Genomic DNA, 24,312 nt, shown 5'->3' with positions numbered 1-24,312 from the left:
TCTGGCCGTGAAATCTCAGACCTCTTCAAAATTTCCAACACCTATATGCCCAAATGTTTCAAATAGGTTCACAAGTAATTTTTAGTTTCTTCTAATGAATGAAGCCATTTCTATGCTAGAAGAGACAAGGCATCTCACGAATTCAGTTGGCAAATTAACTGGTGATGGGTCTGACATCAGTGCTAAGAACAGGGTCATCTAACAGTCTCAAGGCACTGGCTTAGATGACTGCATGCCTCTGTCGCTGAAGGACTAGCAATGTGAACCTGCCGCCTAAAATCGGACTGCATCTTCCAGAGCTCTCAATTCACTGAAGACACTTGGTACTCCAGGACAGAATATCTTGTACCCTCCATACCTCAAAGATGCATTTGTGTGCACCTTCATTTATTTGCTTTGTTTTATCTCTTTGCCTTTGCCTGTCTGGGGGTTTTATGTTCGCTAAGTTAGACCCTCGAAATTACTCATTCTCTTTCACAATAATGGCATCATTTTGAACCATAGTTTTGCTTGCTATAACCTCACTTTCCTTAGGAAGCATTAGTTGGCAGATCTGCATATGGACTTCTGTGCAGGGGGAGTCTTGGGATCAGCGTGCCTTTTGACCATGATTCCTCATGAGATACAGCAGTGTTTTACGTGCAGGGGAAGAGACATATGCATATAGTGTGAATTATGTCCTTGGAGAATGTTCAGTCTATAAACATAAGACACAGCAAATGATTATAGTCTAAATTGAGAGGAATGCCTGCCACTGCCACACCCGTAACCATTAGAAGAGCTGACACAAATATGAACCAGCAAATACTATTACCATGTGCCCTGGATGTGGACATGGTGGTTGCTTTCAGGTGTCCACGAGGAAGAAAGGCTTAGTCTGGTCTAATACACGGGGTTCGGATCAGGTGGTTCTAGGGGGTAATTTCTGCCCTACCCTTACACTTTTCCTTTTCTTTGTCTTCCTCACTGGGGTCAGAGAACAGGCCATTTCCTGGGCTCCACTTCACTAATAGGAGTGGGGACTTTCCCCCTCAAGACAAGTTTACAGTTCTCCTATACTCTTTCTCTTTCCACCCCTGAACCTTCGTACTGTGAGCTGACTTTAATTTCCTGATCTTTGGGTGTGTAGACAGCTTGAGCCTTTGTCCACTGCATGGAAGGAGGACCAGTGACAACTTTTCCCAATGACATTGCCCTTTTCTGCATTCACCTGAGCAGGGACTCTTTCAATGGGGTCAGCTCAGCTAAGCAGCCCAAGCCTCTGGTGCCCATTTACCACCCTTGGATGAGGAGGGAGTCTGGTCAGCCAGTCTGGAAGAGCGGCTTTCTATCCATGGGATATAGGGATTGAATAGGAAGCTCTGCTTATGTAAACCTATGAACGATAAAAATAAGAACTTTGGACTAGTTTTGAATCTATAAGTGAATTCTGAGACCTGCATTTCAAAAAAAAGGGCTTCTGAAGTTTTGATCCTTTTAAGTTCAGTGGCTTGTTAATCTCACCATGAAAGAATGCATTAAATCGAATGCCTGCATAAGGGGATGTCTGGGGGAGACTGTTACTCAAAATATATATATTCGTAGAAAAATGCAGCTTAAAAAAAAAAGCAATTCCATAAAGGAATTATAGCTAAACTGAAAAGAATTTAGACTTCTAGTAGCCTATAAGAAATGATTTTTATATTATTTTAGCATCTATGAACTCAAAGCAGATGAATCAGATTCCTTAGAATTGCAAAAGCTGATTCTCCCTTCTTATAACTCAGTGAATTTTACAAAGAACAAGTGTCTCATGTAAGGAGTCTTTTGTACAATGTGTCTCCATTTTGTAAAGTGGTCCTTGGCCTCCAAAACTGAAGAAACGCTTCGGATTTTTATAAATGATCACCTTGTTTTAAATCCAGGCTTATTAATGTCTGCTTCAGATATAAATTAATTTTAATATTTTAAAAAGTCATGCTTGTCAGCTAAATAATCTTTCCTATCAGAAACTATAGCCAGACATTAAGTCAATACCACAAAAATGTCCATTCTCCCCAAGTTTATCTACAGGTTCAGTATAATGCCATTTTAAAAAGATAGATTTTTTTTTCATATAATTTGACAAGCTGATTCTAAAACGTATATAGTACAGGGCCAAGCAAGGTGAGAGCTTATTATCAGATAAGTTGAACCTTATTGTAAAACAAAGGTAATTAAATTAGCCAGACAAATAAGAGACAATAAGCCAAGGAAGTAGAAAGAAAACTCCAGAAATAAACCCACACATACAGAAATTTGATAATTAATGGCATGAGGCTTGGAGTTCATTGGTAGAGGAGAGACTGCTTATAAATGGTATTAGTTCATTTAGTCATAGATACGAAATAATGAAAATTGTATTTTACCTCACATCCTTTAGATGTATAACTTTAAGGTGGATTAAAGAATTAAATATTTTAGGCAAAACTACAAGCTTTAAAAAAACAAGATAGGGAATATCTTAATTCCCTCAGGATAGGATAACTTTTTAAAAATATATTAAAGAACTATTCATAAAAGATTGATAATTCCACTACATTACAATATAGACCTTTCTGGTCATAAAAAGAAACCACTGAAAACCCTAAAGTAGGAAGAATGTATTTGCAAAACACAAAACCAGCAAAGATTTGGTATGAAGGGCATACAAAGAATTCTTATAAATGAATTTAAAAATGATAAATAATGCAGCAATTGGCGAAAGATATGAATGGGAGTTTCTCAGTAAAAGAAGCACAAGGGATGCTTAACAGGAAAACATGCTCAAACTCATTAGCGATCAGAGAAAAGCAAATTAAAACTACAGTATGGCAGCATTTCATGTCCATTTGTAGGGCATGTATTACTAAAAAGCAGAGCACATATCTGATTTAACTTTTTGCACCTTAACTTTTCCATTCTGAAGATGAAGATAATTCTTTTCACCCATGTATTCTGTAGTCTGCTTTGTTATTCTACATTCTTTTAAATTCCAATACCCTACCTTTTCCATGACATCCTTTCTTCTCACCCTTGTATCAGTTTCTAATGGATTTAGCAGGAAACAGACATTTCTGCTCAACTTGTAAGAACTCGTGAAAACATAAAAGGCATGGAAATGGAAATGGAAATTTCAGGCCACCAGATGTCTTTATGCATAAACATAAATAATTCTGTCACAAAATTGACCCCAGCCTACCTTTTAAATAGGAAAACACTCTCCTTTAATCCAATCTGAGTAATTAGGGATGATTCATTTGCTGCTAATTTGCTGAAAACCCAATTCAGAAAATGCAAACAGTCCATATATTAAGCCTTAAGTTAAGACATGACATTCAACAGAAATCCAGTTCATTCTGTTACTCTTCTAAGGAAATCTTTAGACTGTTTCTTAATCAGTATAATGAGCTTTTTGGAATTTATGGAAACCAAGCCGTTAGCTCTAAAGTTTCAGCTCCGTGTTTTCACTATTAAGGACTGTTTACTTCTATAAAGACAGATTGAAGAGCTATTATGGGTCTCTAGCTCTCCTCCCCATCCCAGGTGCTTCTGTCAAACTCATGCTCTTTCCTTCTCCATATCTTTCTTTCTGTCTCTCTTATTTCACTCTAGCTCTTATTGTCTCTCACACAATTGCTCTTTCATTCATTCATTCCATTTTTTTTAAAGTTAAGCTTTTTAAAAATTAAAAAAATTAAGTTCTACTAATTTAATTTATGTATTTATTTTACATGTGTGTGTGTGTGTGTGTGTATTTTATTTTTTTTTTAGGGCCGCACCCACAGCATATGGAAGTTGCCAGTTTGGGGATCGAATCAAAGCATTGAAGCTACTACAGCTGCTGGCCTGCACCACAGCCACAGCAACGCGGGATCCGAGCTGCGTCTACGACCTACACCACAGCTTATGGCAACACTGGATCCTAACCCACTGAGCAAGGCCAGGGATCAAACCTACAACCTCATGGTTCAGAGTCAGATTCGTTTCTGCTGTGCCACAATAGGGACTCCTTTTTAATTTTAATTTTAATTGATTTTTAAAATTTTTTTCACTTTATTTTTTTAATTTTAATTTTGATTTCTAATTTTAATTCTTTTAATTTTAATTTTTAAATTTTTTTAAAAGTTAAATTCTACTAATTTTCTAAAAAATAATCCTCACAATGCTAAAAACACTGCTAACATTCTTCATTATACAACACACAATTATACATTGAACAAAATAGGTATAACCCATCTTCCCATTGCTAAGCATGATCTATTTTCACTTACACAATGATGTACATGTGCTTGTAATGAGCAAATCGTCCATCTTCCTGTTATTAGAAATCAGTTCCCCCAAGTCTTCCAGGAGTCTTTAGTTTTCAAGGTTTACAGCCTGGTGTGTCAGCAGGAGACCAAACCTCCCTTCCACTTTACTTGCCCTTTGGCTATGGCTCCCCAGGAAGCCTTCTGGGGAAGTTTTACTTCTCATCTGCCCTTCTTGAGAAGTTCACTGACCCTGCAAGATGCTGACTCCAGATGCTGAGGAAGTCCTCTCCTTGTGGTGACAAAGGATCTCCGGGGTCCAGGTAGAGAGAATGGCTTCCTCTCTCACAAGTTTCATGCATCACCATCTGGGCCACAAGGGAGCTCTGCTTCTGTGCCCACCTCAGTTCTTCATGAAAAAGACTGGCCACTGGTCTTCTCTAGGGTAACCCAAGGCTCACTGACAGTTCAAGGGGCATGTGTGGAACACACCCCTTCCCACGAAGGAAGGATAAACCCTCATGTTATCCTCCAAGGTTCTATCCCCACTTAGAACTGCAAAGCCCTCTTCCCATGTTATCCTCCTATAATCCATCTTCCATGTCTTTTATCTTCCAAAAAATCTGTGTCTTCTCAACTTCAAATTTCAAATTCTCCCTCCTGGTCCCCCAAACTCCTCATTCCTCCCCCACCCCAACCCTTCTAGTTAAACGCATAGGCTTTTGAAGTCTGTATTTATGAAAGTTACTGTGTTGGCCACACGTTTGCCTTTACATTCAGAAGGAAAAGGAAATTATTTAGTGGAGTCATCACAGAGTGACTGCTCATGATGTATTGCTGCTTGCTTCAGGTCTACTGCTGATAGCAACGGTACAACGCTGTGTGACAGGTATAAATGACAAAATGTATTGCCTATAAAGCATTTCCTTACTAACATACCTCTGAGGTTACGCACAATACCTGGTCAGTTTTCCCCAGCATGGAAAATTTAAAGGAAGCCTAGCAGCCAGGGACACGTTCACACCCAGGGCAAACAGCTGAATCACCCTGGCATCCAGGGACAGATATTTTGATCATCAATATTTTCTATTGAAAGACTTACAAACAAAAGGGAAAATGAAGGGGAAAAAATCTTCATGTATTTAGGTATGAGGAAGACATTCTGGCTTATTCATGGCTTAACTTAAACGTTACTGACCAAAGTAGCCTCTTTTACAGCCTTTTGGACATGCATGGCACAAATGCTTTGGCCACTGACGAGGGGGATGCATTTGAAAGTCAAAATGGAGTAACCATGGTAAAACTTGGTGACTATGGTGGATGTGACTTCTTAAGAACTTGCATTTTCTGAGCTGTGTCAGATGCCACCAGCCATTTCAAAGCAGTGTCTGCTGGAAGCTGGTAGCTGAACTTTGTTTTCAAAATCCCCTCTATAACTCTTCAAAGTTTAAAGAATGAAATTGCTTTAGATTAGATATTAACAGAAAGAAGAGATGTAGGAATAATGGCCAGTAGCTCCTGTTGTGTAAATGTTAATCTACATCAGAAGCTAAAACCTACTTATGTAAAATTAGATAACTGGCTTGACAAGCCTCCCCAGTGTTTAGGCTTATTTTCCCAAACTCCTCAGGGAATGAGATCTAGTCTGTCTATAAAAGTTCTGGTTGTCACTCCTGCTGTTCTAACTGGGTCTGTTGCACCAAAATGGTGGACCAAGGGATTAAGATTTTAATCATAAATCCAAGATTTGGAACTCAGAAATAATTCCTAATTCATTGTCCATTCCCCAAAGTAGAGGCAGGATTATGCTCCATTTCAGCAGGAAGAATCCAGAGTGTTTGTTGTCCTGTTTCCTGAAAAATGTGGGGAAGGTTGAAAGAAAAGGAGATTAAAATGGAGTCCCCCTAAAATGAGTTCCTCTGTGGAGTTTATGATTAACATCTTTAGTCAAAACAATTACTTCCTTTTGGAGTTCCTGTCGTGGTGCAGTGGAAATGAATCTGACTAGGAACCATGAGGTTGTGGGTTCGATCCCCGGCCATGCTCAGTGGATTGAGGATCCAGCATTGCCGTGGCTATGGTGTAGACTGGCAACTGCAGCTCCAATTAAACCCCTAGCCCAGGAATTTCCATATGCCGTGGGTATGGCCCTAGAAAGACAAAAATAAACAAAAAACAATTACTCCCTTTCTTGTCCAACACCTGTTCTCCTCAAGATTAAGGAGTATCGAAGAAAAGGGGGGAATGAAACCAAGCAGGACCCTATAGGGCTCTTAAACACAGATTCACAGAACAATCATTGAGCTCTTCTGCAGAAGTATTCTTCATTCCAGAGAGAAGTTCACAGTTTGATGACCTTGAACCATAGAAGTTCATCAGGAGACCCCCTGAGGCCAGATTAAAGGAATACAAGCCCCGCACACACCCTGATCCTTATCAGCAATCCCTACCTTACATCATTGCTGTAAAACTCCTCATCCCATCCTCCCAGGTGGGACACACAGTTTTTGAAGACATGAGCCTGCCATATTCTCCTTTGCCTGGCAAAGAATAAAACTATGCTTTTCTCCTTTGAAACAAAACAAAATAAAAAACAAGGAGTTCTCATTGTAGATCAGTAGGTTAAGAATCCAATGAGTATCCATGAGGATGCGGGTTCAATCCTTGGCCTCGCCCAGTGGGTGAAGGATCCGGTGTTGCCATGAGCTGTGGTGTAGGTGCATTGCTGTGCCAGGGCCTCAGTCTCCCATTTTAAAGTGGAAATAATAGGAGTTCCCATCGTGGCTCAGGGGAAATGAATCCGACTAGGAACCAAGAGGCTGCAGGTTCGATCCCTGGCCTTGCTCAGTGGGTTAAGGATCGGGCATTGCTGTGAGCGGTGGTGTAGGTTGCAGACGCGGCTCGGATCTGGGGTTGCTGTGGCTCTGGTGTAGGTTGGCAGCAACAGCTCCAATTCGACCCCTGGCCTGAGAACCTCCATATGCCGCGGGTGCGGCCCTAAAAGGACAAAAGAAAAAAATAAATAAATAAAGTGGAAATAAGAATATCTACTTCATAGGAATATTAAGAAGAATATTAGCTTGGGGCATATGTAATTATGGATTTTGTTTTTTAAAAAATAGTCAAATATCAGCATTTTTATAGGGCACAACCTAAGAAATGAATTACTACCTGCAGATGTCTATAATCTTAATGCTCAGTAAGTGTTAACCGTGATGACAATAACGATAATAATGCCTTTATGTATCAGAGTTTGTTTGGCCAATACATGTAGGAGTAGAACTGCTAGATCACAGGATTTACATAAATTCAACCTTCACTTCCAAAATATTCTGCAGCTTTCCTATCCAAAATATTTTTCACCTTTCCATATATTTGGATGTTCTTTAATATATTTCAATTAGGTTTGATAATATTAAAGGTTATTAAGTGTTTCTCTTCTTCTTCCACTTCTTCATCTTCCATTGTCAATAAAATACCTTCAAATTACACACTCTAGGTACTGATTTCTGATGTATACAATTCATCTGAAGGTTTTCTTGGTTTTAATAGTCCAGATTCAAATGCTCATATTCTCTGATGTCAAGGGAAGAGAAAATTCTGAGTATCTACTCAGGTGCTGTGATTTCTTCATGTTTCTGGAAGACCAGCATGACCTTTAGGAGTCAGTGATCAGAGAGTCAAGTGATTGGACACCATCTTTGCTTTTATGGGTCAGAAAAGCTCTTTGCCAAGCTCTCTCTAGGCCTGTCACCCAGAGCTCTTGCATGCTGTTTCTCCAGCTTTCCTTTAGCTTATGAAGGAGAAGACCTGCCTGAACTCTGTACCCACAGGTCCAGAGGGAGCCCTTGGCTTTAACTGCTTGCAGCTCCCAACCCTCCTTTCTGCTGTGGTCCCAGGAACCACAAATGATGGCTGAATTGAGCTGTCATCTTCCTTCTATCTCCCTCCTTTACTCTTTATTTTCCTCTCTATTCAGAGGATCAAGGGATTCATTCCATTGCATAAATTCTTTGAGTCCCAAGTACAAGGTTCTACCTAAGAATAGATACATACTATTGAGAATGGCCAATTAAACCCAAATTTCATTAATTATATGAATAATGATATGACCTAGAAATTTATTAGTAATAGGGGAATGCTGAGCTAACACAAGCAATTATTAGTGAAGAATGTTATGAATAGTGTCAGGAAAATGCCAAATGATTAAATATTAAAATTTAACAAATTAATTAGAATTAGGAAAGAGAATTACAGAGAATTTCCATAACATAGTACAGAGCACAATATTTTTCCAGATATATGTATATAATATTTGAAAGAAATATTAGCTATTTGAAATGTTATCCTTTCTGTAGTTTTCTTATGTTTGTTGATTACCCTCTTTTTTTCAATCTCTAATTTTTCCTTCTCTGTAGGACTTTTCTCATCAGCATTAAAATCTAATTTAGTATTTGCCATCCTTAAAAATAAGAATAGAACAACTGCCTGTAACTGTCATTTTCTTTCCACTTTTCAACGCCAACATTTTCAAAAGCATTAGTTAGTTTTACCTCCTCCACCACTCACTCTTTCCTAACCCATTTCAAGATAGCATTGCCATTGTCACCCACTCTACACCAAAATAGCATTCACGGAGCTCACTCACCATCTTCCCCAGAGCACCTCTGAGCCTTCCAGAAGGTTTTGTTCTACACTCCACGGCACCACACTCAGTCCCCCTCCTCCCCCCCCACTCCTCGTCCTCTGCCATGTCCTTTGCCAGGCTCCACTTTCCTTTCTAGCTGCAAAGTTCAGCACTTTCTTCTTTGTAGTAGGCACGTACACTTCCAGTTTCTGGAACACTCTAGACTCTCTTTTCCAGACTCTTCGCTCTTCTTGTGAGCCTCTCCCTAATTTCTTTACATGGAAATAGCTATGGTTAAATGCTACTTGCTCAGGAGGACTTCTTTGACTTCCCAGCCTGGTTAAGTCAACCTATTATATATTCTCCTTCCAATCAGTAATTGTCCTTAATTAAACTTACATATGTGTATGATACCCTGCTATAATTTTAACAGGATAAATGTTTACATATGAATGTATTGGGGCGTTCCCTTGTGGCCTTGAGGTCAGGGTTAAGGATCTGGCCAAACAACAACAACAAGAACCTGTAGGATATCCATTACTACATGTAAATTCTAAACTCCATATAATCATAAAGTATAGCTTTCTTCTTCATTGCCACATCTCCAGACTTAGCATAGCATTGGCATAGCAAAATATCCTAACATACGACCCATACATAAAAGAACATGTGGGTTGAAACTAAAATAAACTTTGCCTACTTACAGCAAGAGGTCAGTTGGACGCTTTCCTTTGATTAAAAGCATCCTTTGCTGGGAGGGGAACTGGATCTTAAGTCTGGATAGTATCCCACTAATATTGGTGTAATTTGCCTCGTGGGTCATATTGTTGAGTTTTTAAAATATTTCTTCTGAAATTGGCTGTATTCATGTGTGAGTGCTATCATTCCTGAAGAAAAGGCAACTTGCTTTCCCATTAGAATGATTTGATGTTTTGAATAACAACTAAAAATTATAAGATGAAAGCAAAAAGTCCATGTAGATGTATGAGAATATTTAATAAAAGCTTTTTGTGTGTTCTTGCTTATGAGTAGGTTATGGTCTTCCTCACCACATGGTAGGAAAACCCCACTCGGCCACCACAAGAGTCTATGATGATTCTGAGCTTGAACTCTGGACACTGGAGCTTCCCGAGGGAGCAGAGCAGCCATACCGCTATATGGACCATTTCCAACGGGCTGAGACAAAACACTAAGGCCATTCTTCGGAGAACTATTCGGCTCTGGGAAAGGATTATGTAACCTCATAGGTTCATTTAAAATTATTTTCATTTTATATACTTTTCAAAAAAAAAAACTTATTGCGTGTCTTCATTAGACAAGGATCATAATCCTCACTGGTAGTATGTGATACTTAGTAACAGATGTATATTAGCTCTGCTAAATGGCTTGTAAGACATTAAAATTAATCCCATGAATAATATACTATGATTTTAAAACAAGTGGAAAATGACAGAAAGATGGGGATGGTGGGACTGTAGTATACAATCTTCAAGGAAAAGTTATAAATATGGATGTAAACCACAGATACACAGACATTTTTATCGTTTTCGTATCCCTATGCTGCTAATATAAATGTCAGAGGCTCCATGTCCTAAATTATCATTACTGCTGTTTTTGTCTTTTTTTTTGCCTGAAGAATTTGAAAGCCACTATTTTTTACTCTGCTTCAAAGCCTCTACTTCGCCATGGGCATGCTGTATTAATTGAGGTGACGGGGGTGCCTGTAATAAGTCACAGCTCCTCTGGTCTGGCCACTGTGGACCAGATCCACATTTTATAAGCCTCAGAAAGGTGCTGTTGAGCAAACTTCTTACACAATTACCCAGCAGCAGAACACATCTAACATGCTTCAGAATACCAGCTAGTTATCTCTCTTCCTTCTTCTCTTGTTCTTTCATCCTTTCTCTCCTTCCTTCCTCCCTCCTTATTCATCTACCTCATCTGTCAATTGTCTCTGTCTCTCCCTCTCCTCCCTCCTGAATATATTGTTTCTCTTTGTATTACTCGTCTCTATCAGCACTAAGAGAACTTTCTATGATGCTGATGATGTTCCGTATCTGACAGTAGCCACTAGTCACACTTGATCTATGGAGCTATTTCAAGCTATTGAGCACTTGAAATAACAGCTAGTGCAAGGGAGAAAGTGAATTTTCACTATTTAATTTTAATTAATTTAAATTTACATTTAAATAACCACCTGCAGCTAGTGGCTAGGGTGTAAATACGAACAAAATGCAACCATGACCTTTGGAATATCACATTCCAGGGCATGTTTATTGATGGCATCTTGCACTGGATATTTGGAAGATTGTTGACTTGGCAAATATAACGTTCCTCATCACACATGAGTTTGACAAACTCAGAAGATAGTAGAAAGTCAAAATGGATAAAGCAAATTTATATATGCGTAAGTTGAGATGTAATATAAGCCAAAAAATGCATTGCCAATAAATGCATTAAATTACAAACCGTAGTAAGTAGGTTTAGATCAAAACATCTGTGTTCCCAATATTTTATATCCTCCTCCAAATCATTTTATTACAGAGTTTAGACTGTGTTCTTGGCTGGGCCCTTCTACCATCTAGCTGGATAACAATGAACAACTCAAATTGATTCTTTTCCATGAGCCAAGTCGTGAGTGGCAAAAACTAGGAGTGGGGTCAAGCATGTATAAACAAATTCTGCTATAAGGTTGCAGAAGTCAAACTCTTGGAGATTTTTCCATGACATTTTCAACTTAATAGTTTGCTTGCAGCTTTTTGGTTTATTTATCTGTTTTGCTTCTTCTGTTTGTTATTGGTTTTTTGGACATGCCCACAGCATTCAGAAGTTCCCAGGCCAGGGGTCAAATCTGAGCCACAGCAGCAATGCTAGACCCTTAACCACGAGGCCACCAGGGAACTCCCAACTTGCTTGTGTTTTAAATATTAATCTAAAGATGTAGAAGAAATACTTAATTCAGCTCTGTGTATTCATCTTTGCAGTATTTTAATATAGATGCTAAATACAGTCTTAGATTGTTGTGAGAAAGGGAGAGACAGACAAGGAAGAAATAAAGGGAGAGAAGGCTAAACTGAAGCTATAATTAATTTTCAATTTTGTACAATTCCCCCCCCCTTTTTTTTTTTTTTTGCCAGAGGTGTAGTCTTAAATATAACTATAAGTGTTGATAGAGCATGGTCCTTTATCATACAACCAACATGCCCCTAAGCATCTTGGGAACACTAGGTCTGTACTGGTTTACAGAAGCTTCCTTTATAGCTCCCATTAAAAAGCTGACCTTTCAAGAATATGCTGTGTTTTCTAGAGCAGACTCTTTTTAAAGAATTTTTGTGTGTAGACTACATCTATCTTACTTTCTTAGAAAGAATTTCCATCAATATTTAGGAGCTAAAGTCTGGTGTGGTGGCTGAACTATTGTTAAGGAAACACTAACGCATGTTTACTTAATGCAATATTACTTAATAACACAGTCCTAAGGCTTAGGCAGCCCACAAGTTTTTTTTTTTTAATATAATTTTGAATAATTGTGGTATTTAATTTCCCTTTTCCCAGCCATTAAATACCTCAGACAGTTATTATTTATTCTTTCCCTACTTTCAGGGAAGATTTATAGTGGGTATTAAATACCTTCTGTAATTGTGATAGTCACTTTTGTAGATGGAAAGCCTAATTCGATTGTTCCTGTACAGAAAAGATGTTCAGTCAATTTTCTATTATCCACACTAATGGATAGAAGCAATCGAGCAGATAATTTAAGTCACCAAATGGACCAAAATCCATTTTATATTTTACTTAGGAGTATGCTTTCATATTTACATTAGAATGTAGGCATGATTGATGTTCAGCCATTGGATCTAAATGATGAAAGCAAACATGTAGAAGTCTATCAGGAGGAACGGGAATGATGCCCGGCTCAGACCTGTCTTCCTCTCCTCAGGATTCTAACCTTCACAATTCACTGCAGCAAGTGAAATGCATCACTTAACATGCCGATGAGAAACAGAAGGTTGGAGCCGAATTTCTTTATCTAAGTTCCTGGCTCAGACCTTTCCTGGGACAGAGAGGCAATGAAACGCTCTGGTTTAGACCATTTTCTCTTCTAGTTTCTGATGGAAAAGAAAGGTTCACCTACTCATGGCAGATGACAATGCCGATTCTGCATCTGCGCTACTTTGCAAGGCAACTGAAGAAACCCTATGCCGTGATTTGTTTCCACTTGCTACATATCTCTGTACCTACTCTGCACAATGTAGAAGCTTGTTTTCTTTCTTTCTTAGCCTATTGTAATAGGGCAACCACCACTGTAGGAATTTCACAGACACTACAAAGGATGATGCTAGTGCACTGAAGCTGTTTACACACATGTACATATATGATTCATTTGCTAATGACATTTTTGTGGTTTATGTTGCCAATAATAATCAAATTATAATAATAAAACTTATATGTTTAAATAAAACAAAATTATGCCTTTTATTATTTTGAGGGGAAGTGCATTTAAGAAGTGCCAACAGATCTTCACCGGTCTATCAACTGTTATTGTGATAACATGGATATACCCACCTACAACTTTCTTAAAGGACTCTTTCTTGCTGAGAAATAGGCATCATAAGTCACTCTTCAATGACTATTTATCCAAAACTTTGTGGAGAAAGGAAATTTATATTTGTCTACTTTTGTCCTTCCCTAATATTGACATACATTGATGCAATTACGGCAGATTTGCCCACAAGTTTTCTCCCTGAGGAAGTCAATTATTAATATCCTCTAATAACCCAGAATGATTGCAATGTAATACACAATTTCATTTAAAACTTGGTGACAAAATATTAAGGTCTGTATTTAAGAAATCCATAAACTCATAAATCAGACTGATATTTATTTCTTTGAAAGATGGTTGATGCAAAAAATTTTCACTAGATTTTGCCTATGATGATGCTGCTTGAATACATTTCTTTTATCATTAGAACAAATTCCAGAGGAAAATGTTAGAATCCTGGCAGCTGTGTCCCTTAATGTTAATTTCAATTATGTTCATAAAATTCCTGGATCTCTTTATCTTAATTATATCACTTAACACTAACATCACCGTTTTTCAATTATTAAAGAAATTAAGGATGGTTAAATGGAACTCACACAAAAGGAAGACCTAATGGTCACTTATTTTTGGCTATTAGAGCAGAACCAGACCTTGGGTATAATAAGCTAAGATAGAATATTTTGGGGGTTTTTTTTTTTTTTTGGCCTTGCCCACTGCATGCAGAAGTTCCCAGGCCAGGGATCAAACCCAAGCCACAGCAGTGACAGTGCCAAATCCCTAACCTCTAGGCCACCAAGGAACTTCAAGATAGCGTATTTTAAAAATGGACTTTAAAACTACATTGAATGAAGATAGTACAGTATTAACATAGTTAAGCATTTTAAATTAAGTACATCAGGCAGGTATAATCCAGGAACTAACAGATTCTTTAGTATAAAGATCTACCAATAGTTATTCTATGTTCATTATGAATTTGGGGATGATGAACATGCAATAAATGTATTTCGTGTTTCCAAAAAGCACAAGTATAACTGCATGATCATATACAAGAGAACCTACTCTTGGATGAAAAATATAATGTACATGAATCTATTGCATTTGCCTTTAAAATGTATTATATTGAAATCCAGGATGGAGTAGGGGTTGACTTCTAATTAATTTATAGAATTTTTAAATGTTTCCCAGAGTCTGTGAGAACAAATGAAGGACTCTGCTATAATACAATGCATGCAAAATAATACTGGTTCCAAATTTGAATTGAAAAAAAAAAAAAAAAGTTCTACATAAGAGAGAAGATGAGTAACAGAATAATTAATGACATCTGAAAAAATAGCATAAGGTTGACAATCATCTGATGTGTTTTTGAGCATTTAGTCTTGACCTTGCTAAGATTAACTTCTAAGACTATTCTTAAAAATTTGGTCTCAATTCTGTGTAACTGTTAGACTGCAATAAATCTGATTCAGAAAGAAAATTAATCATGAGAATGTTAGATTCTTTCTAAGTAGCACTATTTAAAACATTTAAAATTTAGTCGTGGGATTTTTTTCATTGTAAAATATAATAGGAAAATTGTGTACAGCAAAGTTTCCCACAACCCTCTGTAAATGTAGTAAAGATAAGCCGTTTAAATTCTAAAAGTAGAGCTAAAATACATGTATCTATTATAAATATCACATTATAAAATAAACTTTTGAATCCTCTTTATTATTTATCTCTATATCCCCAGACTGACTTACTGTTGGGCTCTAATACACACGTGTTTGTTAATTAAATAAAAATATCACCACATACGGGCTCGAAACAAACCAAACAGGAACTCAAGGCGTTCAGGAAACAAAGAATTTTGTGAGGCTGATGCAGGCTGCTTTGTGGAAAACGATGTACTTGAGCTGGGTATTGAAAGACAAACAGGTAATGACAAGGAAAAATAATAATGCTATTGAGTTTGCAAAACTTTTCCTATTTACTTCTAGGAAAAAAAACTATTTAAATGTATTTCTGCTGGAAACACGGTTTTCCACTAGATAAACTAACTCTCAGCAGATAAATGGTGTTAAAAATAAAGTAACAGGCCCCAAATGGAGTCACGTCTGATAAGTCCCACTTCACTAAACCAAGACTTAATTACAGTTCTAGTTCTTCAAGAAATGGAAATCTTAAATGAGTCACTCAGGAATCACCTAATCTAATCACACTAGTTAAGTAATCTGCCTGATAGACCTCCTCAAGGAAAGTGGTCCTGCTTTGGTTTTTTTTTTTTTTTACAGCCACACCCACAGCAGCATATGGATGTTCCCAGGCTAGGGGTCTAATTGGAGCTGCAGCTGCCAGCCTATGCCACAGCCACAGCAATGTGGGACCCCAGCCATATCTGCAGCCTACACTACAGCTCATCACAATGCCAGATCCTTAACCCACTGAGCAGGGCCAGGGATCAAACCCACATCCTCATGGATACTAGTTGGGTTCTTCACCTGCTGAGCCAAAATGGGAACTCCTAGAAAGTGAAACTCCTTGTAATAAGCAATCCAGTTTTTTTGTCTAGTATAATTTCCTTGTTCTCACTCTCTTCTGCCTGTAAAAGTCTTTCATTCACACAGCCTCTTGGAGCTTCTTTCTCTCAGCTAGATGGGATACTGCCCTGTTCGTGAATTGTTGATCTTTAAAATTATTTGGTTGAATTTTGGCTTTTAACAATAGGCATTTGAATTATAAAAAGAAAAGTAGTAATAGATTTTGATTGTTGGAGATAGGGAAAGAACACATTTCTGACACCTCCTCAAAGAAGTAGAGAATTATAATAATTTCCAACTAAATATAAACCATTTCTGCCCAGAATATTGCAAGGCCAGTTCTTGCCTCTCAGTCAATCCCCTCAAAATTCAGAAGGGAGAAAGAGAGGAGTTGACATTTTATACATTATCTCGCCAATTATTTCATTTAATTCTAACAATTAGTAATATAATAATATTAATACTTTAATAAGTATAAGGTATTTTGTACTCATTTAAAGGCTCAGAAGCTCTTTTTCTTTATTTTTTCTTTTTTCCTGTCTTTTATATTTTTAGGGCCACACCCGCAGCATGTGGAGGTTCCCAGGCTAGGGGTCTAATCAGAATTGTAGCCGCTGGCCTACACCACAGCTCACAGCAACGCCAGATCCTTAACCCACTGAGTGAGGCCAGGGATCAAACCTGCAGCCTCATGGTTCCTAGTTGGATTCGTTTCCACTGCGCTACACGACTGGAACTCCTAAAGGCTCAGAAGCTTTAAATAACTTGCCCAGGATGACACAATAAGTGGTAGATCAGAAATTCAAACCCAGAAATAGGAACCTAAAGCCAAGGGCTTTTCTGCCACAATATTCAATGTTAGTAGAAAGAAAAGAGCTCAATAATTATTGAAAAAGCTCTATTATATATTCTGAAAAAATAATTAAAATTATGCTCATCTTTAATACATAGTTTCAAAGTAAGGTAAACTAACCATGCTGAATAAATTTGCTAAAATTCAGAAAAGCATAGACATTTGGGAGAACTTCCGGATATTAAAATTTATGTGTAATTATAATTTTAATTATGTTTACATTTCTATTTAAAATTAATGTATTTGTTCATTAAATATGTATTGAATGTCCCTATGTGCCACACACTGTGTTAAGGACTGGATATACCATTATGAATGACACCATGTTTGCCCTTGAGAAGTTCATAACCTTCCATATTTTCGGTTTTGCTTAATGGGAAATATGTTGCTATGGGATCAGCATAAGACAAATGTGAGCAGATTTAAGAGTGTGGTATGATTCTGAAGTAAGAAGATAGTTCCATAAGCCACACAGGAATATTCACCTCATTACGTGATAATCACACTGGGTGCTTAACGATTTATTTTGATTTGTTTCTGCTAATAGGCTCTCAAAAACCCTTCCCTATTTTCACCTTGCTTTTCTACCTCATTTTTCTCATCATTCAAGCTGTGCCCTTTACTCACTTCTTTGGACTCCTCTTTGGATTGGTAAAACATTTTTCAGCCCCCTGCAAGGTTGGTTTTGCTGTCTCTTTCAAACATTAATGCATTCTTTTGAAAAGCCCCACAAGTGTTAAGAATTTGTCACAAGCATGCATAAAGCTTTACTACTAGCTATAAAGAGAAGAGCAGCCAGGATTGGGTGCATACACATGGATGGAAAAGGGCATCTACTATAAACATTTTAATTAATAAGTATTTTAACTTGATTGAAAAAGTACTGTTCTTTTTTTAAATCTGCCAGCTCATAATGTAGTGCCTGCATTTATAGTAATATTCCTTTTTACTATTCAAATGAAATCCTATCTATCATGGCTAATTTTTAATTTTAATTACAAAGCACAGAAATTGAAGGAAGACAAGAGGACCCATTATCTATATTAGAAAAGAACAATGCCTTTTGAGAAGAGATTTCTTTGCTGGGGGAGTGTTTCATTTCATTTGTACATACTCCTTTACGGTTACATCCAAAAGAGGTGTCTCGTCACTTCAACTCATCAAGGTAATTCTGCTGATCTTGGTTTGGGTCACTTGTTTCTAGAGTCTTCCTCCATTTTCACTATATATATATATATACATATATACACACACACACACACACACATATATATATATATACACACACACATACACACACATATACACACTATATATATAAAATTTATATATATATAAAATTTATCGGTTAAGGACTGAGAGCTGAGAAACCATAGTTGTTTGACACAAATCCATCCATATGACTGGAAAAACATAGAGCATACATTTTCTACTGAATTTGGGCTTTTCCCATCTCTAATACAGTTCTTTGTTATTATCACACAAACATCTAATGTCAGACAGAAAATATATTTCAAAAATTTGAGACTACATCCCACCTTTTAATGTTTTTCCAGATTTAAATATTAAGAAATGAAACTAAGAAATTATTAAATAGATACTTTAAAGGAGTTGGAAAATAGAGTCAATTTATAAATGAATATATTTTATTTCATTAGTAATCAAAATGTGATACTACTTCTAGATGATAATAGCTATAAATATAATTGCTTTTATTTTCAATTTAACAAAGGCTCCTAAATCTCATTTTCTAATACCAATCTCCTTCTTCATATAAACTTACTTTCATTGAGCCTTAGGTCCTTTATTTATTTATTCATTTGTTGTTTATTTTCTTTTTACAGCTGCACTGCAGCATATGGAAGTTCCCAGGCTAGGGGTCGAATTGGAGCTGCAGCTGAGGCCTATGCCAGAGCCATGGCAACACCGGATCTGAGCATCTGTGATGTATGCTGCAACTTGCGGTAACACCAGATCCTTAACCCATTGAGTCAAGGCCAGGGATCAAATCTGCATCCTCACAGAGACTATGTTGGGTCCTTAACCCTCTGAGCCATGATGGAAACTCCTAATTCTCATTTTCTAATGCTAATGTCATTGTTCATGTAAACTTACTTTCACTGGGCCTTAGGTCCTCTATTCTTTTAAGATAAATGGTAGCTGTAGGAAGCTATTGAATTACCTCTTAGAGATTCCATATTTCAGATTGAAACATTCCTAAATCAGGGTATGAGAAGAGAGGTCCACATATAATGAAGTACTAGGAGAAGAAATAACTAAGAAATGACTAAGAAATGTGCAGTTATGCCAGAGAAATATATAAAAAAAATAACAACTAAAATTTAAATGCAAACATGGGATCTAGTTGAAAAAATTGAAATTGCATTATTGGGTGAGAAAATGGCTGGACTTGAACTTGAATAGACAAAGAGCTATGATTTCAAATTATGAGGTTTTTTTCCTTAAAAGTAATGAGGAAAAGGGACATAGGAATTCTCCATTGAAAAATGTTTTCAGACAGAAAGTGAATAGAATCTATCATTCTATGAGAGTGTATTATTTGCTTGTAAGGCAAATAATCTCTTGCATGTAATCATACATTAAACTCAAATTGTCTTAAACAATGGAGGGAAATCACTGGCTCAAAGCCTTGGTCAAGGGGTACAATGATAGGACCAAAGAAAGATGTCTTCCGTCTCTTTTCTCCCTGTTGTCTACAGTATTATTTCAGCCCCAAATTGGCTTTAGCTTTAATCTAAATCTCTCCTTCTAGTTAAAAGCTGCAGTTGAGCTGCTAGCAGGAGAGACATACTTAATTACATTCAGTAGGAATAAAAGATTATTCTTTCTGGTACACCTCTTAGAAAAACAATCCCACATCTTTCCAAGAAGTCTGTAGAAAGCGTCGACACAATTTGCATTTGCCCTGTGTTATGGTTCTAATGGGATGAGGCAGACAGCCTCCCAAAAGTATTCATGGACAAGGGGTACATATGATTGGGGTACAGTTAGCAAGATGAAAAACGAAGGGGTCCAGAGCAATCCAATTTGGCCAACTTCTGCTAGTGGGAGATTATTTGCTTTTGCACTAGGGATGAGATTCATCCTGGCTTTTGTTATGGGGATAGGGAAGATTAGCGCTCACTTAGAACAGGGAAAATTCTGTTACTGAGGTCTTTCAGAGCAAGGTGCTACCTCAAGGTGAGAGAAAATGATGAACTTACTTACTGATGATCAAAATGCCCGCTATCTTTAAAACTGTTTATTTTCCTCTCCGTTGTTTTTTCTCTTCCTTCCTACTCAACCCTTTTGCTCTCAGCACATCCACATCCACAAAAAAAGACACAAACAGAAGTATAAGAATAACCTGGTTTCTCTGAATTGCCCCAATTGCGTTGATTATTTTCTTCTTTGGTTTCTGCGTGTCTGTATTCTTCTATACCACCCACTAGTTTGCAGAATTTTGAAGAAAAAAAAAACTCTATATATTTTTGGTCAGGCCCACAGCATATGGAAGTTCCTGGGCCAGGGATCAAAACCACGCCACAGCAACAACCCAAGCTACTCCAGTGACAATGCTGGATCCTTAACCTGCTGTGCCGTAAGGGAAGTCCAAAAAAATAGTATATCTTAGGATTCTTTCAAAGCAGTATCTAAACATTTTAGAGTAGAGAAAATTCACAGAAAAAATATATGCTTTAGTACAATATATATTTAATGAGAAAAGTACTTTGAATTATATAAAATGGATTCTAGAAAAAAATGTATCCATTTGCTAAACACATTAATATGATTATATGTCCTATAAGTGACATTCTCATTTATTAAATATGAGAATTCTGCTGTATATTAAAACACACATACATATTTTTAAAAAGAATTTGAGAAACATAAAAGATTGGAAGATTTTAGCAAAATGCCTTGAGCTTTCATGTATATAATGTATACGTACAATTATTCTCTTATGGTTTGATGGCAAACAATGCTAAATAGAAACCTTCACAGGAACCTTCACCGATTTTGCATCTCCATGGTTCTCTGTTCAAACCCCTTCCTCAATGTACACTTCTCAATTTTCTGGAACTCAACATCTCAAGCCCTTCCTTTCTCAAGAGACTCCCTGATTAACAGGTTAAAAGAACTAAATACCCCTTCTTCTTAGAATCAGGAGAATCACCTGAGCACATGAACAAGCTCTACCAATTGTATGGTCCTGTTCCAGACTTTTGAATCTTGAGAGAGTGATTCGAAAATTATGACACCTAATATTTGTATACTTCTTATGTTTCAGACTATGTTTTAAATATTTTACTCATTTTATCTTCACAAGTTTATGAGGTAGAAACTATTATTTTCCACATTTTACAGAGGCAGACACTAAAGCCCAGAGATCAAGGCCCAGGTGGTACAGCATTCATGGTAATCAGCTTTAAAAATCCACTGATGAGGAAGTTCCCGTTGTGGCTCAGCGGGTTATGAACCCAGTTAGTATACATGAGGATGTGGGTTCAATCCCTTGCCTCATTCAGTGGGTTAAGGATCTGACGTTGTCTTGAGTTGTGATGTAAGTTGCAAATGGGGCTCAGATCCCAAGTTGCTGTGGCTGTGGCATAGGCTGGCAGCTGCAGCTCTGATTTGACCCCAAGCCTGAGAACTTCCATATACCACAAGTGTAGCCCTGAAGAGCACACACACACACCAAAAAAAAAGCAAAAAAAAAAAAAAAAAAAAATCAAATCCACTGATGAGATGGGTGAAGATGAAAGCACCAGGATATTTCTGCTTCTAGTGAGAAGTAACTGTCTTTGTAAACAACTCAAACTGTACAAAATACTCCAGGAAATGATTTTCTGGGATTGGACAGCAGGCAAAAGCAGGTGATGCCTGAGAGAAGGAGGATCCAGGAGATGAGCCCCATAAGGGCCCCCTGACCCCAGCTTTCAGCCTAGAACAATTTCCTTGCTGAAAAAAAGGAGCTGGAGCCCACAGAGAGAATGCCAACCCTGCTGAAATGAGAGGTGGGGATGAGCGAGCACTGAAGGGACCCAGACCTGTGGGACACAGTATTAGAAAGACTCAGTATTGACAAAGACGTCCATTCTCCCAAATGGAATTCAATGCAGTTCCAATCAAAATCCCAGAAGGCTCCCCCCTCCTTTAGACATTGACAGACTGATTCTAAATTTCATGTAAAAATCAAAGGAATTATTCAAAAAAACAAAATTTCTGGAAAAAAAGAAAAAAGGAAAGGAGTTTCCTGTTGTGGCACAATGGCAACAAACCCCACTAATATCCATGAGGATGCAGGTTTGATCCCTGGCCTCACTCAGTGGGTTAAGGATCTGACACTGCCATGAGCTGTGGTGTGGGTTGCAGACTCGTCTCGGATCTAGCATTGCTGTGGCTGTGGCTGTGGTGTAGGCTAGTGGTTACATCTGATTTGACCCCTAGCCTGGGAACTTCCATATGCCGTAGGTGTGGCCCTAAAAAAGAAAGAAAGAAAAAAAGGAAGGAAGGAAGGAGAACAGTAGCAGAAAAAGTTGGACGGTTTAATCTCCCTGATTTCAAAACATATTACAAGGCTAGAGTAAGTAAGAGGATATGGTGTTGGCATAAAAATCAGAGAATACACCACAGTGTCCAAAGAAATACATATGGGAAATCGATTTTTTATAAAGACAAATACATAGGGGCAATTGATTTTTTATAAAGACATCAAAGTATTTAATAAGAGATAGTAGACTATTTTCAACAAACACTGGGACAACTAGACATCCAAATAAGGGGAGAAAAAGAAGAACTCTGACTCTATTTCTCTCCAACACAAAAATTAATTCAAAATGTATTATGGACCTAAACAGAAGTGCAAAACAAAAAGGTTTAAAAGGGAAACATAGAAGAAAGAAAGGCATCATGACCTTGAGACAGGCAAAGATTTCCTGGAGAGCACACAGAAGGCAGCAGACACTTTTTAAAATGGTCAAATGGACTTCAAATTAATTCTGCTCTTTAAAAATCATTATCAAGAAAATGAAAAACATCTAGCTAGACTGGGAGAAATTGTCCAGGAAATAAGAGAACTCTTCCAATTCAGTAAGAAGAGAAATAATCCAAATAAAATAGAAATAAAATACTCAAATAGACGCACCAAAAAAAGAAGAAAAGGCCAATACACATGAACACCTGAAACAAACATATGAAAATATGCTCAGTATCATTAATACAAATTAAAACCACAATATTTATATTTATATTGTGTGAAACCCACTAGAATGGACACACATACAAAGAGTGATAATATGAAATATTGTTGAAACCTGGAATTGCAATTGCAAATGGAACATTGCTAGCAAAACTATGAAATGATACGATGCCTTTAGAAAATTGCTTTAGGGAGTTCCCTTCATGGCACAGTGGAAACGAATCCAACTAGGAACCATGAGGTTACAGGTTCAATCCCTGGCCTCGCTCAGTGGGTTAAGGATCTGGCATTGCTGTGAGCTGTGGTGTAGGTCACAGATGCAGCTTGGATCCTGTGTTGCTGTGGCTGTGGTGTAGGCTGGCAGCTGTAGCTAAGATTGGACCCCTAGCCTGGGAACCTCCATGTGCTGCGGGTGTGGCCCTTAAAAGCAAAAAAAAAAAAAAAAAAAAAAAAAAGAGAGAGAGAGAGAGAAAGAAAAGTGCTTTCAGTTTCACATAAAGGATATACTTACAGTATGACACAGCAGTTTCACTTTTATGTATTTACCCAAGAGAAATAAAAACATGTGTCCATACAAAGGCCTATGTATAAAAGAATGCTGATAACAGCATTATTCATAATATTTCAAAGGTAGAACCAACCCGAATGTCCCTCCACTGATGAATGCATATGCGCAGTTAAATATTATATAACAGAATATTGCTCAGTACTAAAAAGAAACAACTCATTGAAATATACAATATAGAAGACTCTCAAGACATTGTGCCAAGTGAAGATAGCCAGACACAAAAGACTGCATAGTATGGCCATCTATTTATATGACCTTCTTTTTGGAACAGGCAAAGTTAATCAAAAGTGATAGAAATTAGTTCAGTGTTGCCTCAAAGGTGGGATCGAGAACTGGCTGTGAGGGAAAAGTTCTGGGTCATGAAAATATTCTGCGTCTTGATCAGGATGATCATCACAGATGTGTACACACCTATCAAAAGTTATTTAACTGTCCATTAAAATTGCGTATGTTAGTCTATGTAAATTAGGCTCAAATACAGTTAACTTGCATCAAGTATCCTATAGTCAACCCACAATGTTTCTGTGGTTTGACCTTGGCTGAGTTTGCAACTCCTCTGGTCACTATAGGTTATGCAACCTGAATTTCTAGACTCCCTCTTGTTCTGTCAGTTCTGCAATATCCTACCACTTTCTTATTTTCTGCTTAATCTAATCTGTCAGTTTGTGTTGCCTGCTGACCAATAGCGCTACCTAGAGATATAAAGGAACAGTGTGATACAGGCTCTAAATAACTCATGGGAACTCTAGGGTCTGC

Source organism: Sus scrofa, chromosome 17 (assembly GCF_000003025.6).
Source record: "Sus scrofa isolate TJ Tabasco breed Duroc chromosome 17, Sscrofa11.1, whole genome shotgun sequence".
Taxonomy (NCBI): Eukaryota; Metazoa; Chordata; class Mammalia; order Artiodactyla; family Suidae; genus Sus; species Sus scrofa.
This window is presented reverse-complemented; position numbering follows the sequence as displayed.